Genomic DNA, 15,674 nt, shown 5'->3' with positions numbered 1-15,674 from the left:
TGTTTAATTAATTTATTTTGTTAACGTTAATAATTGGATAAGGCAGAACTCAGACCTCTGGTTCAGTGGAACTAAGAGGCAAGCACACGGCTTTGTGTATACTGTGCCATAGTGTATCAGCTTAATTCAGTATCTTACTCCACAGGCTTTTGCGATGATTACATAAGAACTGAAGTGGAAGGCACCTTGTATTCTCCTGTCTGTAGTCTTATCGAATGTCTAATCTGACTGATTAACTGATCCACATAATCTGATATCTTGGTATATTTTGCATAGTGTTATTTCAACATATTGGTGCTCTGTAACCAAACCAAAGTGAAACTGTTCCTAGATCATAGATTTTCTTTCATGTCCTCATTCTAGCATTATTGAAAACTGTTTGGGAGCAGCCTTTTTTTTTGTAGCAAGAAAGATGCAACGTAGCATTTGTATTCTGCTATTGGATTCAGCAGCTCAATTGTGCTTTGAATTTCCAGTTTTCATTACCTAGGAGACAGTATAGTTGAGTGGTCCTTCTTGCAGCATTAATTTCTTTTCTGTGCAAAGACTGCCTCAACAAGACTGGAGTTGATGTTGATGTCCACTTACATGCTCATAATTAAGCAGAATATGTCTTTGTTTTGATAAGGAACTGATAACGAACTTGTAACGCGGGGAGTCATTAAAGAAATAGGCTCCACATTAAATAAACATTTAAAGAATCAAATACAACTTAAATATTTAATAAATACTAATAAACGATGGGGTCAAAAATTGTGAGTTAAGAGATGTCTCAGTGGACCTAATAGACATGTACACAATTTTAAATGGGATTGAAAAAGTAAATGCAGAACAAAACTTTAGGAAAAAATAAGACAGTAGAACAAATAGACGTAGGTTTATAGTTGCAAAGCGCAGTTTCAGGACAGAAACCAAGAAGTATTTCTTTACACAGAATTCGTGACTGGAACAGGTTGCTGGAAGGTGGTTGAGACAAGGACATTTATTTTTTTAAAAATTAGGTTGATGCTGTGATGGGAGAATGGTAGATTGGGATTCTGTTTCTTAATTGTTGCTGGGAATAATTGAAATTGTAGCATAGAATTGTGCAGAAATTGCTGTTGAACGCATGTCTTTAAACCTATCTTTCATGATCAATGTGAGACTGAAAAGCAGCCATTCCCTCCACAGAAATTGGTAAACTCTTTCATACTGGTGAAGAGAGCTTTAATTTTGTGTCTTGTTGCCAGATACAAAAAATTTTTTGCACTGTAATAATATTAAACTTAAAAACCTATACTAGGTTATGGGATTCAAGAGATTATCAGTTTTTCTTGGTCAATAAATAAATAAGAGGATTACATACTAATATATATAATAATCCTTGCATTTTGATATAGCATCATATCACGTCTTGTAGACTTCTCAGAATGCTTCATGGAAATTACTGTAAAGTGAATTTACTGTATATTTTGTGGGTAAAACACAGCAGCTTGATACAGCAGGGAAACACTTTATATTCACTTTACAATATATTCTGTGAAGCACTTTGAGACGCCTTGAAGATGTGATAAGGTGCTATATCAAATACAAGGATTATTATTATTAGGTATCAAGTTTGATTGTGAAAGGAAGGATTTTCCCAAAGTCAGTATATTTTTCAGCCTGCAGCCTGTCATTGAGGACAGCTTCCAGACGATGAATTATTTTCTATCGTCCAGTAATTACTAAGGTGCCGAGTCTGTGTTTAAAAATAACACATTTTCACCTCCTTGGCTTTTTAATGTTTTTAAGTTTTGGGAGACATCAGACATTTATGAACCATTTAGAAACTGATTTGCATTTAGAAAAACATGAGCCAAGGAGCTTAACATTCAAATTTAAATGAAACGCTCAAGCCTACCTTGTCTTTCTAATATTAAGCAACCAATTATAAGGCAAAACACTTGTTGATGGTGTAAATTTTGTCATCCCTTTTAAGTGCTTTCCTGTGCAGGTGAAATACAACTGTGATCATGTGACAGGTTCCAAGCTCAAGAAGAGACTGGTATTGTACTGCACTAATGCACTAATATCGTCAGGCAGAAAATAGCCCTCAAAAAACAAGGAAAAGGAGTGTAACTGAGGAAGCACAAGAAAAAAAATTTAAATGCAGAAATCTCCAGTTGCCAGGTTACTGACACTACGATTCTATGTGCGGCGTGACTGGCTCTGACTATTCTGTAGCATCTTTTGCTAAGGCTACACTCTCTCAATGGCCAGCCGAGGTTTGGTTGCTTGATCAGAACAGGTACGAGCAGAGCAGGTAAATTTTACCACTAGCTCTCCGAGCCTGTTGTTTCTGGGTGAAATGGACCCTCATTCGGACCCTGGAATCCTCAAGTGGTTCTCAAAAAATGATGCAGAGATTAAGGTAGGTGCATTATTTTTCCCCAGAGATTGAGTTACCGCACTGCATAACCATGTTTCATGCTGTAACACCAGCTGCTGTGTGGACAGACTTGGCCTATCATAAACAGGAAAACATTTGAAAAGGTCCAAAATGTTATATATCATATGTTGTATGTTTGCTTCTGCTGTGAAAGAGAATTGGGATTTCCAGGCGCGATGTAATAATCATATACAAGATGTCTGTGAAGAAGACTGGGACAGAAGGATTCTCCCATTGATTTTTTTTCTCTCTCTCCCTCCCCTCTCTCTCTTCCCACACAATATCTCCGTAGCAACCCAAGCCCGGCTTTCAGTACACACTGAATGCTACGACTGCAGTCATATGAACCAGCCATTGAATTTCGATCCAAAGTCAAAATAGAAAGTATTTGTAACATAGCGGTAGTTAATAAAAACTTAAGCTTAGTAGTATTTATTTTCATACATTTTTAATTTGCTCCAGCAAAGAGATTTGAATATTTTTTGTACAAACATCTAGCACGTATGTGCAGAATTACAGGAGGAAGAGGAATCGTAAAATGTTAGGTTCTAATTTTGCACCATTTTATTCAGGTCAATCCATTGGAAGTGATGTTTGTAGTTGTTGCTGCACTGCTCACCCTACCTCTGCTGTGAGTGTTTTGCAGATTGGAGCTGTAGTGTCATCTTGTTCTGTAGTATATCAGCAGGATTCTGTTTTGATGCCTGCTGGTGATCAGTGATCTGACATTCTTATCACTATCTGTTTTATGTCCTTTTGGAGATACCACACTTCAACAACAACAACAAATAATTGCATTTGTGTGGCACGCTTCATGTTGGGAGGACATTCCAAGGTCCCGTTTGCCTGTTCAGGTTGTCATCCTATAGCGTTATTTGAAAATAGAAAGAGTGTTTCTCTTGGTATCCTGGCTAACAATCCCCCAGATTAAATTGGTCATTCATTCCATGGCTGTTTGTGGGACATTGCTGTGTGCAGATTGGCTGTTGTATTTGCTTACAAAATACATAGTCACTACAGTCACTTTCCAGTGAATCATGTGAAGTGCTTTGAGACATCCTCCGCACTTGAAAGGCTATATCAAATGCAAGGATTATTTTATTATTAATAAGTTCCTGAGGTATCAAAATATAGCATTAAATTTCACAATGGGTTGGCCACTATGAATCTCTTGCACAAATTCTTCATTCTTTCCCCTTCCCCCACCACCATTTTGTAATTTGTTCTGCAGTCTTTTTATATGTCTCCATATCAAGTACCATTTTCTGACCAAGAGAGTGGATAGGTGATCTAGACACGAGGCTCACTATCTCAACTTGTACTCCAATATGGTGTGGGGGAGCGTAGCATTATTGGAGACGCCATTTTTGAATCAGATCTTAAACCAAGGTTCTGTCCCAATGTTTTCAGTTGGATGTTAAAGACCTTCACACTAATTATCACACTTGGTTTAACTCTCGTCTCTGAGTCCAAAGGTTGGGAGTTGAATCTCTTTGAGCTCATGGTCTATACTGACACTCAGATGCAGAGGGGAACTGCATTTTTGGAGGCGCTGTCCTTTGGATGAGACATTAAAATCAAGGTCCCATCTAACTGTTGAAGGTCCCATGTTACGCTTCGAAAAGAGGTGTTTCTACTGGTGTGCTGGCCAGCAATCGCCACATAAGCAAATTGTTCATTAATGTCATGACTGTTTGTAGAACATTGAAGTGCATAAATTGGCTGCTGCGTTCATTTACAAATACGGTCGCTAAACTTTCCAAAAAAAACTCTTGAAAGTAGAGACAGAGGATGGAAGACAAGGAGTTTTTGAAAGAGTGTTCCAGAAAACAGGTGCATGATGGTCGATGGCAATTGTAAGACAGAAGGTACAAATAGCGAGAAATCTGAAAAATCTTGAATTGGGGCCTCAGGGAATGTCAATTCATTTTGTGAGGGCTACTGGGTTAGTGGAACATAGGAATAGGAGTGGGTCATGCAGCCCCTCAAGCTTGTTCGCCATTCTATAAGATCATGGCTGATCTGTACCTTAACTCCAATTACCTGCCTTTTCCCCTTACCCCTTGATACCCCTAACTAACAAATATCTATTATTTATATAATAAATAAATATTACGGAATCCTGTAGCTCAGTGGTTAGAGCACTCGCTTTGCAAGCGAGACACCTGAGTTCAATTCCCGGTAGGGTGAAACCTTGGGCAAGTTTCCTTACGCCACACGCCTAATAATAATCCCTCCATAAAACAAAAACAATAATAAATTGGTCATTTTCAATCCACAACTGTTTGTGGGACACTGCTGTGCGCAATTGGCTGCCACGTTTCGCCCACAAATATACAGTCAATTCACTTTACAGTCTATTCTGTGAAGGGCTTTGAGATGTCTAAAAGATGTGAAAAGTGCTATATCACATGCAAGGATTATTATTATTATGTATCCACTTGGTCTAAAAATAATTATAAATGTNAAAAAACATCAGGTTNAAAAAACTCTTCATGTGTCTAGGATTGAAAAATCCCAACACTTTGCTGAATTAAAATCAAACATGGCCCCGATTGAGTTCTGAAATAGATAGTTAGAAACAATTCTTCAGAGGTTTTGGGGGAAAAGGGGGGAGAGGGTTCTGCCCTTAAGATGATGTTAGGGGCAAGACAAAAAAAGACTGCAAATTTAGCGCTTATGAATTTTTTGCTCACAAAACAGATAGTCACTACACTTTACAATATATACTGTGAAATGCTTTGAGATGTCCCCCGGACATGAATGGCGTTATACCAAATGTGAGGATTATTATTATTAATTATCATATCATAAACCACAAATCCATTCCCTGCCCCCCAATACTTAGTCCCCAGCCCGGCATGGATGCAAATCTTAGACTGTCCAGTGCCTTGTGTCATGTTCTGAACATGAAAGGTGCTATATAAATGTAAATTTGTTGTTATTTATAAAAGTTAAATGTGCCACTGATACCTTTCATGCACTCCTTAGGAACAACCAAGCAACGAGCTGAGTAAATGCACTTATCCTCAATATCCTCCTTAGGATTCTTCCTGGTCAGCTCCTGTTAAACCTGAAAACCAAAGCCCCAACTGTTAGAGTGGTCCAACATCAACAACAACTTGCATTTATTGGGACCCCTCATGCAGGGTAGCATTTCAGAGCACTACCTGCTGCTTGTCCCAATACCCCAATGCACACTCAGCCCTAAAGCCTTGCCTCTTGCCAATTTGTTAGTATTGCATCCTAATACTATCTGGAATTAGATAAGCAGGATGAGTCTCTCCAGGCAAAGAGGGTATATTCATTTCAAAAGGGGAATTTCTACGTGTAGGTGTCATATGTGGAACTTTCAATCTGGTTTGGATATTCTGAAGCATGGTAGTGGGCTTCACCGTGTGTCAGTCACCTGGCTGACCTCAAGAAAGTGTATCGCCAGCAAGTGGGGAAAAAGATTAGGTGCAAAAAAAAAAGTGTTTTTTTCCTAAGCAGTTGCAAAGGTGCAATTTGGAAAATCTCTTTCAATCAACTCGTTTTCGGTTAAAACCATTTCTTCCAACCTCTTCAGTGCTCTTCGGAAAGGCGTGGGAGTGTTCCATGCAATCACGGAAACATCGACCATGTCCTTTAGCTGATGAGTCTGTTTTCTCTGATGTTAAAGCCTCTCTGCATTTTAAGTGGATAATCTTAAAAGAAAGATTGCACAATTCTGAATTTACAGAAACTCATTTTGAGATGCTATTTTGCGCTATTATACAATGCAGTTTGCTTTGTGGCGCATTCTTTTCTTTTTTTTTGCCTTTGAAATTGTGCAAGCTTTATCCCGGTACATTTTTCATCCTCTGCAAATCCAATGGGAATAGCGTGCAGGGTGAGGAAAGTCTATAATTGGGCTGCAGAACATGTGGACTTTGCACTTCTAAAGCCTATCCTGACCTGAAAATAATGTTGAAAGTAAAATTTAACATTTAAAAAGCCTTTCAAACTGTCTGGGAATGAATAAATCGAGTCCCCTGCTCATCTAAAAAGAAAGATGGCAGCATTGCCATCTTGAAGAAGAAACATTCTCTCAAAGTGATGATGTGTTCAGTCTCAAAACTGTAATGAAAGACAGCTTTCAGTCTGTAAAGCATTTCTTATTTATCACCAGCGCTAATTATGGAATGCCTTTAATATACCGATTTCTCATCCCATGAAATAATAAAATTTCGAGCAGGAATTTATATGTTCAAGACATATCTCTTTGTCCATGCTTTTGGTCATATTTCCCCTCCTGATTCCCTTGAGCATCTTCTCCGAGCTTGGGTGCTCACACAGCAGCGTTAAGTCCTCCCGATGTGAAAGGCACTATATAAACGTATGTTAAACACAAAGCTATTCAAAAAGAGAACGGAATTTCTCCCAGTGTCCTGGCCGACAGTTGCCACCCAGAAATTGGTCATTCACTTCATTGCTATTTGTGGGACATTGCTGTAAGCAAATTCCCTGCTGTGTTTGCCTACAAAGTACAATCACTGCACTTTGCAGTAAATCGTGTGAAGCACTTTGTGAAGTTCTGTCAGTGTGAAAGTTGCTACATCAGATGTAAGGAGTATTAATGATTATTTTATGTTTGGCTCAGCAATTCTACGCAGTTGAAATGAACAGGATAATTTTGTATGCTGGAGTTCTATTCCTGACAGTCACAACACTTTACAATCAAATTGACAGAAAAAACACTGTAATGTGCTTTGAGATATTTTGACAACACGATGAAGTTCAAAATCAAACGTAATGATTATTATTACGTTTACTTTAGGTGAATTTTGTTTCTGCTCAAGTTAAGGGATATTAGTGTGAGGAAATAAGCAATCTGTGAGGACACACGTTAAATAATGTGCAATACAACACCAACTTGCATTTATGTAGCATTCTTCATACCCAGTAGCCCTCACAATTCAAATGCAATACAATTTACATTATATAGTGCCTTTCTCAAAGGGAAGGTATCTCAAAGCATGTCACAGTGCTGGATAGGCACTCAAACTAGGGCTGGAGCTGAGAGGGTAAAGATGACTTTCAAAGAGGTATGTTTTAAAAGAGGGGAGGGACCCCTGGATGGCATTCCAGACTGAGGGAGCATTTAAAAAAAATGATTTGATGCAAAACAAAAAGGATATTATGCCAGCAGGGGGAGGGGGGAGAGATTCCATCTGGGACCAAACTTATTCTAAATTTGCAGCATTTCAGAACAACCAAAATTTGACAATTTTTTAAAAACTCTATATTCAAGAGAAAACCAACTTCATAGTTGAGAATGAGTGCAACAATTTGTCAAGTTCTGGATGCCACAAAAGACTTGATGCAGGTGGAGTTTTTCCCTACTGCTTTGTCACACTGCACTGACAGCCTTAACCCTACTCTTAGAAGAGCATCAGCACAGCACAGCAGTCAGTGTGTCATTCCCCACACCCTAGTGAGCTCTGAACAGATTGCCAATGTCATGCTATTCACTGCCATTTTAGACCTGTGATCAGATTAGTTGATCTACGTTCACTTTATGTCCATTGGATACAGGAAATTTTCATCCTATCTCAGTCTGAGCTAGATTTGAACACACAGCCCAGCAGTTGTTTTTTTTAAACCAAAATATTATATTTATTTATTGATAGAATATATATTTATACTTATCTCAAAGAAATGATTCCCGCGAGGCACAGAAAAACAAAACTAATTATTATCCCATTACAGGACACAACAGACCTGGCCCCTTGTGGTGGGTGGGGTGGGGTGAGGTTGCCTCTGCGCACTCCACTCTGGTGGAGGGACCAAGGCTTTCCCGCAGGAAAAGCAGGGTACAGTTACAAGGTGCGTCTTGCACTCCCCCCTCCCTGTTGCCTTCCCCTTTATGGGAAGTGCGGACAGGTTCACAAGACATGGATAATATGCCAACTCGCCATGTTCCTCCGAATAGGCATGAATTTGTCTAGAGATGATTACATTGTCTGCTGTAGCTGATCACATCTCAGAACAACTTAACAGAATGCAAGTAAAGGTTATTGAAGCTGAACAGCTTTTGAATAAAAATGAGTTCAGCTTCTTAGTCTGTCGAAGCAATTATGCTGCGTCTGCTTTGACCTTGGTCTGTGTATATTTCTTTTCCATATAATTGCATTTAAGAGGAAAAATAACTGTGGTTTGAACACCTATTGCAGCGCTGTGCTGAGGGATATTGTAAGACAGCAGAGCAGTGCATTGCCATGATTTGCCTGAAGTATGTCTGTAGTCAGATAATGAGAGTATAGAACTATTCTCATCATTTGCTGAGATAAAGGTAGAAATCTGAAGATGAATGGATTAAAAGCTTTCCAAATCTGAATAAAAGAATGTATTCAACCCATTTAATTTATGATCTCAACATTCTAAAACATTTGAAACCTCTTATAATAGGGACAGGCAAGGCACATGTAGATTATGCTATGCTTTGTGTTAATGCTACACTTGGGGCAAATTTTCGAGTTCTAATCTCACCCATTAATCTCTCATAATTGATTGCCCAAAACAAAATGTAGCAAGATTGGCCCTATGTCACTAATCCCACTAAATAATAATAATCCTTGCATTTGATACAGCACTTTTCACATCTCTAGATGTCTCAAAGCGCTTCACAGAATATACTGTAAAGTGAATTGACTGTATATTTGTGGACGAAACGCGGCAGCCAATTGTGCACAGCAGTGTCTCACAAACAGTTGTGGATTGAATGACCAAATTGTTATTTTATTTATTTAAATAAATAAAATAATAAATAACTGGTATTATCTCATGGCAAGATAACAACCAAACATCTTATTGCTTAAAATCGAGTGCTCGTGAGTTTATCTTATTAGTGAAAAATTGCTAAAGGACTGTTTAAGTATTGTATTTAAGAAGAACTTTGTTGAGAAGGTAATTTTCTCTTTTAAAATTATTTCTGTTATAAATGTGTTATTGCATATTATAATCCGACAAGATTACAGGCATCACAGATAGTACACTCTGGGCATCATTTAAATAAGATGTCAGGCTTGATCCAGTTGATGTGCATGCATCTGTGTGTGTATATATATATATATATGTATCAAGCACTCCGAGATGCTCTCCTGGGTGAAGGGTGCTATATAAATGCTAATAATTATAGTTGTATGTGTATATATGTGGATATATACCATTTAAAATGCGTAGAATATTCCAGCTCTTTGGGTTGTCCTCATGACATGAAAGGCACTATACAAAAGTAATTTGTTGTTGTTCAGAGAGCCAATTCAATGCCCTAATTATTTTATTTCCTTCAGTCGCAAAATAAAACTAACTCTGAAGTGAGTTACTGATAGTGGCCGTCAACATCTGTGGGAAGGATTTGACTTTTTCTGTGATGTATAGTGCTGGCTTTGATGCATTGAAATGTGGCGCCACACGAAAGTAAACAAACTTTTTTTTATTAAAAATAACTGCCTAAATAAAAATGGTTTCTTAATTTCACTGCAAAGCTTTCTTGTGATTTATGGCATTGGCTTGAAGAAAATACTGCTAGAAGCTGTAGTTGAAGCAGAAAACAATCGTTGATACGTTTTGAGCATCAATGTATTTAAGTGGAAATTGATACATATACGAGCAGAAGGGAATACCGTAGTATTAGAGAGTGGATTTGGAGAGGTGGAGACTTAGTACAAACAGTTGGGCCGAATGGCCTTTTTACGTATTGTAGCATTCTGTGTAATTCCAAGTTACTATTTAGACAAATTTATTTTGTTTGCAGAATCAAAATAAGTTAGGCTTTTCCAACCTTTAAATTTAAATTTAGATTCGCCCACAAATATACAGTCAACTCACTTTACAGTGTGTTCTGTGAAGCGCTTTGGGACGTCCTCCCGACGTGAAAAGCGCTATATCAAATGCAAGCATTATTATTATTATTATTATTATTAGATATCACTGGAATGTACAGCAATTACTTTTGGAGACCCTTTTCATCAATCCCTCTGCCTTGCCCCTTTTCTCCCCTTTTTCAAGTCCCGCCTGAAATACTTATTTTTTGACCGTGCTTACAGTTACCTCCCCGGCCCCCCTCCCCCCACCCACCCCCACGGCTCGAAGTCAGGCTCCACCACCATTAAGCGCTCTGAGACACTAGCCTGCAACGCTATTCTCCGCATTTTAAATGGTGTATATCCATATGTATACACATAGAACAATAATTATTTGCATTTATATAGCACCCTTCACCCGGGGGAGCATCCCGAAGTGCTTGACACATATATCAAGATGTTGATGTAGTATGTTGAATTGCTCCAACTCATCTGGAGCAAAATTACATCTCGATGCATCCTACATGAAATCTCATGTCCTGTGCCCTAAACATACAAAGTGTACGCTAGTATGCTGAATAGTTTGGCCATGCACTAAAGTGTTTCCTGTGTTTGTGTCACTGTAAATGCACTTCATAATCGATATGAGTGTTTTTGAACCTCGGGCAGTTGATTTAATAATCTGAAGATCGTGTCTGCATGGTGCATTTAATCTTTCTGGATGTTTTTTTTTCCAATTTTTTAAAGAGTGCAACATTTTTCTACATTTATTGAGCACCAAGATCACATTCAAAACTTATGGGAATCGAAGAATATCTGTGACTTTGTCTGTCCCTGTTACTCTTTGTCTTTTTATTGATCAAGATAAGGTGGGCAATACTGTATTAATAGGCTTCATGGATCCAAATCATTTGAAGTTCTGAACCCAAAAGCATCAAGTTTGCATCAGTACAGATTTATTTGTATGTTTATGCTCATTTAATTAAGTTAATGATAACACAACATTTTGTGAAGTTGAAGCCCATTCATTTATCTTTAAATATATGTTGGGATGAGTATATACAGCTAGCAAGAAAGATTGTTCTCAATGGTTTTAAAGTGTTAGACTACCTTAGTACCTCAATGCACCCTCTGAGAGTGAGAGATAATAGAGGATTCTGGAAGAGGAGGTTAGGAAGGTTGGAGGCTTGTTCAGAAAATAAACACAGCACAAACTAGTTGGGCAGAATTACCCATTTCTATATTGTAAACGTTTTATTTATTTCCTTCCAGACTGGCTCCATGGCAGCACTGTTGCCTCTGACTCAGAAGTTTATGGTTTCAAATCCCACATTGGACTTGGAATCACTTTGTCTAAGCTGGCACTCCAATGAGGTGCCGTCCTTTTGATGAGATATTAAACTGAGGTTCTGACTGCTTGTACAGGTGGATGTTAAAGATGCCATGGCACTATTCAAGAAGAGAGGGGAGTTTCTCCTGATGTCCTGGCCAACAAATCTCCCAAATAAAATTGTTCATTTGTTTCATGCATGTCTGTGGGATATTGTTTTGCCCACAAAATACACAGTAAAATCACTTTACAATATATCCTGTAGAACGCTTTGAGACATAGTGACAATGTGATAAGGGACTATAATAAATGCACTTTAGAATAGCAGTACAAGGGACCAAATCTATAATAATATAATAATAATAATCCTTGCATTTCACGTCTTCTCGACGTCTCAAAGCGCTTCACAGAATAGACTGTAAAGTGAATTGACCGTATATTTGTGGGCAAACGCAGCAGCCAATTGCGTATAGCAGTGTCCCACAAACAGTCGTGGATTGAAAATGACCAATGTATTATTGTGTTTGTTTTTTGGAGGGATTATTATTAGGCGTGTGGAGTAAGAAAACTTGCCCAAGGTTTCGCCCTGCCTGGAATTGAAACCAAGTGTCTCGCTTGCAAGGCGAGTGCTCTAACCACTGAGCTACAGGACTCCACAAATCTATATTTTAAACATAGTACACATCTAAAATGAAATGATCACTTCAAATTTTTACCAAATGTGTCTGGTAGACTCAGTACTGCAGGCAATATATAAGTCCCAAGTACAATAATCCTGTTTTACTAAACACGGATTGTATTTTTTTTGAGAATCTCTCTCTGCCAGTGGTAGTTAATGATAAGAGTTACAAAGAAAGATGCCTTTATTTCCAAGGAGAGCTTCAGGCTCTTTAATGTGCATTATTGGAGCTCTATATACCCTGTCTAATGGGGCCACAAGAATGAAGCAGTTTATCAGATTAACAATCATAATCCTTGTATTACGAGGACAAATAAATGTTATAAAGGAGAGAATTTTCATGTACTTACAGTAAAGCCCTTGTACTTTCCAACACCTGAGGCTTGAAATTGCACAAATTCTTAGCCCTTAGGAACGAGGGAAAAGCGGCTTTCAAATTATGACTGAATTTAAGACAGTATTTTTAGGGCCATGAAGCTTATTGTACCTCTGATTTGCTGTCAGTCTGGCTCAGAACGTTGGGGGTTCAAGACTTTGAGCTCATATTCTAGGCTAAAAATTCAGTGCACTGCCTCGGGAAGTGCAGCATTGTTAGCGGTGCCATCTTTCGGATGAGACACTAAACCGAGATCCTGTTCGCCTGTACAGATGGATGTTAAAGATCCAATGGCACTATTTGATCAATTGCCTGTGTCCTGGCCAGCAATCTCCCTGATAAAATTGGTTATTTACTTCATGGCAGTTTGTGTGTCATTGGTATGTGCAAATTGACTGCTGAGTTTATCTATAAATGCACAATCCTGACACTTTACAGTAAAATTCTGTGATGCATTTCAATGGCATGATAAAGTGCTATATCAAATGCAAGAATTATTATATGCTGTTTGTATTTCGAATATCGATTATTTAAAACATACAAAGCTTTGTTCACAAAAATAATTTAACTAAATAGCCTCCCAAGTGTTGCAATTTATTTTGTCTTAAGTCTTAAAAATCTTTTAACGTGAAAGCAAGAAAAAGAAAAAATTATATTATTTATTATCTATTTATATTGCACTACTTGTGGTTAAATAGCATGCTGCAAAAATCAGAGTATAAATGAAATTTGAGTTTGTATTGCTGAACGTAATGACAATGGAGCCCGTTGGTTAAAAACCCAGGGAGAAGTTCACATCACTGCAGCACAGAAATGGAAGGTCAACTGAGTTTGAACTCGACTCAAAAATATCACCTTTAACATGCAATTGGACTGATCCAGAACTTTTTGAAGTTATTAAGTTGCTGGTCGCCCTCCCAGCTCTTGAAAACCTTAGTTCTCTGCACGTGCTTCATTGCACTTGTCCCATTGAGTGTTACTTTAAAGCAAACATATAAATGCCATCTACCACTCTAAATTGGTTTATTTCTTGAAATGCTCTCAACTCTTGCTTAAGGCAAGATTACGTAGGAGGGAGGAGGGCGGCTGAAGGCACTGTTGAAAAGGAGGGTCTTGAGTCATACCTTGAAGGAGGCAATGGAGGGAGCAAGGTGAAGGGATTGTGGAATGTAGTTCCAGAAGGTGGGGGCAGAGAAGCTGAAAGCCCGGCCGCCAATAGTAGGACAGGTCAGGTGAGAGATATGGAGCAGGCCGGAGCCCGCTGAACTGAGTCAGGGGACAGGTTGATAAGGGCTTAGCAGATCAGAGAGGTATGAAGGGGCAAGGCCATGGAGGGCCTTGAAAGTGAGGAAGAGGATTTTGAACTCTATCGTCTGGGGGATGGGGAGCCAGTGGAGTCGGGTGAGGGTGGGGGTGATGGGGTCATGGAGCCTGGTGAGGAGAGGACATGAGCTGCAGAGTTCTGGATGATCTGCAGCTTGTGGAGGGAAGAGTTGGGGAGGCCGACAAGGAGGGAGTTTCTGAAGTCGAGCCTTGAGGTGACAAGGGATGAGAGAAAAATGAGAAACCAGCCCACATTCTGGTCACACTCAGATTAATTCTAACAATATTTCTGCCTTAGCACATTTTTCAAAAGAAGTCTAATTTATTGCCTTTCTCAAACTACTGAGCAATTGCACAAATAAAACCACATTTTGTTCATTTCCAGAGCAAACCATTATATTGCACATCTACAGAAGTGCAAGGGATCTGGAAAACTAATTTGCTTGCTATATGTTATATTATTTCTTATATAGGTTTGGAAGCTGTTGAAAAAATGTTGGGATATTAAGTGAATATTATATGCATTATAGTATGCATTATAATAGATTTTGTGGTTTAACAGAGCTCGGTCATGGCTTAATGATCATGAGCCTCTGACAATGCAACACCCCCCCTGAATTGGAGTGTCATCTTAGACTATGTGATTCCATGGCCCGACATGGGGTTTGAACCTACAACCTTCTGACTCAGAGGCGAGAGTTCTACTACTGAGCCAGGCAGTAATGAAAGCATGATGAGGGTCTTGGCAATCGGGGGAGAGGTAATGATAAAGGCTGTCAATATTGTGGTGTTGATTTTCCTTCCCTCCTGCTGACTGGATCATATAACCTTCCATTTGCATCATATTTGCTTTAACTACATATCAACTATATAATTGAATCAGAACGTTACAGTACAGAAATAAGACAATTGGACTGAGATGGTTCTCACCCCTAATTGTATACCCATATTATGACAGAGCGCCTGGTGTACTTTGTGGCTTCTGTTTAGATCCCTTCTCTGTATCGTGGAAGTTCCCTTTCTGAGTGAAACTCCATTAATGAGAATGTACACACGATGACAGGTAATCCTTATTGCACAACAACTTATTGCTTTCATCAGTGTCCTTCGCACTACTAGACATCTGACTTCCACAGTAACCTGTTTGTGTTTTCCCTCCCTCCTTAAATTTAATAGACTTGAGAAGCACTGCATAGAAATCTCAACAGTGTTTGGTAATTAAACCTTCAGTAACACTGCCCGGAAACATGAGAAACGGTCACAACGTTAAGAAACAGAAAAACCCTGACACTATAACTATGACATTGCAACTTTACCCAAAGTTAGTTGACAAAGGAAAAACAATCTTGATCTGGAGGCAAAGCTCTCAGGTCAGGCACATACCTCCTTGATGACACCAAAGGCAAAGAGTGACCCTGAGTTTAATAAACCCCGAAAAGTTTAATAAACTCCTTTTATATTTTCCAAACTCCTCCACTTCCAATGTATCAGTAGATTCTCGCCCCAGGACCCACGTAATCCTTTCCCATCTTTTATGTTACAACACTCACCCAGGTCACATACTTCGAGTCACCAAAGCTGTCCTTACCATTTTAAAATTATACTCTGGTCCCTTAAAGCGAAAGTGTCTTATTTTACACAAACTATGTACACAAACTATCTACAGTAATATCCTTAAAAAGAGGTAGAGCATTCAAAGCAAGATGACCGTGACAGGTCCGTCATGTCTG

The sequence above is a fragment of the Callorhinchus milii genome, unplaced genomic scaffold (genome assembly GCF_018977255.1).
Source record: "Callorhinchus milii isolate IMCB2004 unplaced genomic scaffold, IMCB_Cmil_1.0 Scaffold1, whole genome shotgun sequence".
Classification (NCBI taxonomy): Eukaryota; Metazoa; Chordata; class Chondrichthyes; order Chimaeriformes; family Callorhinchidae; genus Callorhinchus; species Callorhinchus milii.
This window is presented reverse-complemented; position numbering follows the sequence as displayed.